Genomic DNA, 4555 nt, shown 5'->3' with positions numbered 1-4555 from the left:
CCCGCATGATGAGCATATATTTAGTGTGGTAACTGTATCAATCCCCGCATGATGAGCATATATTTAGTGTGGTAACTGTATCAATGCACCGCATGATGAGCATTTATTTAATGTGGTAACTGTATCAATGCACCCCATGATGAGCATATATTTAGTGTGGTAACAGCATTTTCCTGACATTTCAATAGCACAGTTTAGTTATATTACCTTATGGTAGTTACATAATCTAGTGTCAATTTGGGACTTGAGAGGATCAGGAGTGAAGGGGTGGAGACTAGTCTGTCAATCCGGTCATAGCCAATGAGGCCTCTATGTGGGCATGGCATTCCCCTGAGAATTCTGGAATTCCTGCATTTTCTTCTTTGGATATGGGAGACACACTCTCTCTATATGCTAACTCCCTGAGAGAAGCTCTACTGACAAGACACGTGGCACTATGCTGATGGACCCCATGCCCTGGGAACTGAAGGAGCCATGTGGAGACCCCTGCCAATGCTGAGATGCTTCTACTGTGATTGGATCCACAAGACTTTGCACCCAATGGCCTGTGATTATCCTGCATTTCGCATCAATGCATGTGTTTCATGAGTCTGAAGAGGACTTTATAGAAGAGGACTTTGAGGTGGAGTCTGGTATCAGACATATGGGCTAATATCAGACTTATAGACTTGATCTGGACTGGGCTGGGATGTTTACTCAATATGCAATTGCTCTTTCTTATACATATATGAGTGTGTATGAATTTGTTTCTCTAGTCTACCCAGTAGTTTAACACTGTACTGAATGTTGATGTACGTAGGACAGTATCTGAATCATGGTAACTTATTTTTTAATGTTTATTTTATGATAGTTGGGTTCATTTCAGCTCCTTCACTGCCAAACCTGGAACAGAGGTTGCTTCAGCTTCACAGCCTTCTCTTTGTTCATGATGATCGGCTGCACTGAACCTTGAATTTCACAATATCTTTTTTCTTCTTTATCTTGACACATTGGGCATCCTTTCACCGGGCTGTGAGCAGAGAGTCCTGGATTCCCTCAATTTTGTGAGGCACGCTGACAAGGCACGGACTGGCATCCTCCATCTAGTTATGGGGTCCCTGAGTTTCACCTGGCACAGAATTGCCCCAGATTATTCTCTCTACCAAGTACTGCCCAAGACACTCACCTCAAACCACAAGAAGTGAAGAGGGTCGATGCTAAGTTCTTAATAAATGATACCTAAATGTCATTACAATCATTATCATTATCATCCTTAGTAGCCTTGTAGTTGCATCTCGTTGTTATTGTGGGACGTTGAGTGAATTAAAACTCCTAGAGATATTATTGGACTGATTAGAACTGCCCCATCAAGTTTCCAAGACTGTCTTCTGTATGGGAATCTTTTATCATAGAATGACTGGTGGGTTTGAACTGCCAACATTTGGTTAACAGTTGAGCACCATTGTGCTATCAGAATTCCTTAATTATAGGTTCCCCAAAAGCTTACTGCCATCAAGTCCATTTGGACTCATAGTGACCCTAAATGTCAGGCAGGCTAGAACTGCCCTTTGGGGTTTCTGAGGGTATATATCTTTTTGAGAGCAAAAGCCTCATCTTCCTCCTGTGGAGCAGCTGGTGGATTTGAACTACCAGCCTTGCTGTTAGCAGCCCAATGTGTAATCCACTATGCCACCAGTGCTCTTTTATTTATAGCTTAGGGTAGATAAAAATGAAAGTGATTCATATTAAGATGGTATCTAGATGTAATACAGGTTCCATCAATCACTGGAATTAAACAAGGATGTTCTGTCCATTTTAATATCCAAATATACAAAATTGTGCAAAATAAATTTGTTTGATAGCTTCTAAATGGATAATCATATCATAGCAGTAAGGACAAAATATCCAGGTGGTAATTTTAGAAATGCAAATCTAATTGTGTTTACCCTGCTTATAGCCCTGCAACGACTCTTCACCACACTTAGAATAAAATCTAGACTCTTTCACATGCCCTTCAAGACTCTACAAAGTATGCTTCCTCTTCCTCACTTCCTTCCTATCCCCCTTCTTTCCACTAAACACACTTCCCTCTGGTTCATTTCTTCATTCCTGAGCATGTCCCATAGGTTCTTACTGTAGAGTTTTTGAATAGGTTGTTCCTCTATTCTTAATGTTCCCCCTTAAGATTCTTGAGTAAATGGCTCTTATCATGGAATGTCTACTTCAGATGTCACTTAAATCCTTAGTAGTTACTTCACACACTCTTCTTTCACTCTTTATCACATCACCACTTTATTACTTTCCTGAACTTCTGACCTGCCAGCATTATCAAGTTTCTGGTTAATACGTTTCCTTGTTTACATTCCATTTCTTCCTGCCACCTAGAGGGGGGTCTTTACCATATAGAAGACATTGACATATTTTCTGTCTTCAATCCTGATAAGATCTGCTGTCACCTGGTAGGTATCAGGGGCAGCGAGAGGCCTGGATGACCTCTGAGGTCTGAATGACCTACCTGGAATTGCCTTACCTGATCCGTTCCACTGGTCATATCATGGACAACCAGAGGTCTGGATGACCCATCACAAGTCACCTCACATGATCCATTCCAGAGGTCACGTTCAGATAACCTATTGATTAACCCTGCCACTGCACATGATAATGAGGTGTGCAAGCCTTGGATTGCATCAGACCAACCATCGTGCTCAAATAAGGACCGATCGGGAGGCAAAAATAAAGGTCAATAGGAAATCAGGACAGGATATGAGGCGTGTCAATGGGGTCTGACCACCCAACCCCTATAAAATTCATAGTTCTATCCCTAGATGTCTTTGACTTCCTCATGAGGAAGTCTTTGACATCACCTCATGAGGTGACCCACTTTGTGATTGAAGCTTTGCTATTAAATCCTTGCTTTGCTTACTCCCTTGTCTTGCTGTCTTATTTGTGTGGCCCCCTCTGGGGTGGTGGCAAACCTCTCAAGAGAAACTTACTAGCTTTTCTTGGAGGAAGCAAAGCCCAGCAACAATCCACTTGTGGCACCTTGTGGTAGGCATTTAGTAAGTAGTTTATGAATTAATAAATAAAGGCATGAATAAATGCACCATGCTAAGAGCTGGTCAATTCTTTTGAATTTATTTTGAACTCTCGTCTTTAAAGTGGGTCTATGGATGGAGGTTGGTTATATGCCAGACGACTAGTCAAATGAGTGGAGGTTCAAGGTTGGCCCACAGACCCTTTGGAAGAAAGTCTTTGAGTTCTGCTTCCAAAGGTCATAGCCTTCAAAATCTACTGGTCTCAATTCCACTCTGCATCACAAGCAGCTCTATGGTAACAAGAACAACCCCAATCTTGAGCACAGCGCTTCCCACCTCCATTTATTTTCAAAGCACCTCCATTGCTTATAGGCATTATTTATTTTCCTCTTCCATAATATTTTCCATTTAGATCTTTATTTTAATTGGCAAGTGAATTTGTAAGATTACTTTAGAATCAGACCCATTTTTGTATATATTTTTGCATGCTTTCAAATTCAAATACCAACCATTTTGAACATTAATCATGATGGTTTTTTGTAAGGCCAAAGTTGTTATGCATGGAGGCCTGGGGACAGGTGCTAACAGAATTTTTCATAAGACTAATCTCACAACAAGTTGATAATTCAAGGCACAGAGCCTATTTGTGTTTTCCTATTCTAAAATGCTTGGGATTTTACCCTGGATGTGGTTTAGAGCACAGTAGTTGAGCATGTATTTCCATAAATTGGTCCACTTGAGGGAATTTTAGGGCGTGCTTTTTCACTATTTCCATATTGCCAGTTTCAGAAGGTCAAAAGATGCAGGGTTAAAAACAGTGATCTCCTGGGAGCTATGGATTTGTTACCATGGCAATAAACAATAAATTGGTAAGGACAGGAGAAAAGATGATCTCTTACTGTTTCACAAATAAAGGTACCTATAGAAGGGATACACACACACACACACACACATATATATATATTCCTACTTTAAAGGTGATTAATAGTTGTGAATCTCATAATTTCAGGCACTCTATTCTGCTGATCTAAAATGAGAACCGATTAAGGTACAGAAGATCACTTTGAGAAAGGCTACTGTCTAACAGTTTTAAATTGCAGCATGCCAATTAATATCAGTTTCTAACCTTCACATTTCTATCTAGTGGATTTTGACTCAGCGTAGCACAATAGGACAGAAGGGGACTCCTCCAGTGGGTTTCCAACACTGCAACTAGTGATGGGAGTGGAAACCCTTCTCTTTCTCCTGCAGAGTGGCTGATGGTTTCAACTACTGACCTTTCCGTTATCAGTCCAGTGTGTAACCCTTATGCTACCAGGGCCCATTCAAATTATTCAGGAGAAGTAGAAAGCACAAAACCAAAGATAGAGAATGTGGCTCTAAGGACTCTATAGGACAGAGAAGCAATCCCAGTATGGTACATCCTTATGGACACAGACGGCTCTGTTGTTCTCCTTCCAGACCGCTGGTGTGTGCGACCTGATTTTCCAGTTAGTAACTCAGTGCCTAGCTCCAGGGGCCTCTCCATTCTTTCTGAGAGC

General features: G+C 41.1%; 1 pseudogene; it reads right to left on the bottom strand.

The window, feature by feature from the left end:
* Positions 1–856: 856 nt before the first annotated feature.
* On the bottom strand, positions 857–1082 carry LOC115868471 (annotated as a pseudogene).
* Positions 1083–4555: the final 3473 nt, after the last annotated feature.

The sequence above is a fragment of the Echinops telfairi genome, unplaced genomic scaffold (assembly GCF_000313985.2).
Source record: "Echinops telfairi isolate 266 unplaced genomic scaffold, ASM31398v2 ScPeMD7_11;HRSCAF=52, whole genome shotgun sequence".
Taxonomy (NCBI): Eukaryota; Metazoa; Chordata; class Mammalia; order Afrosoricida; family Tenrecidae; genus Echinops; species Echinops telfairi.
Note: the sequence above shows the minus strand (reverse complement) of the source record. Positions and strands in the feature narration are given on the sequence as shown.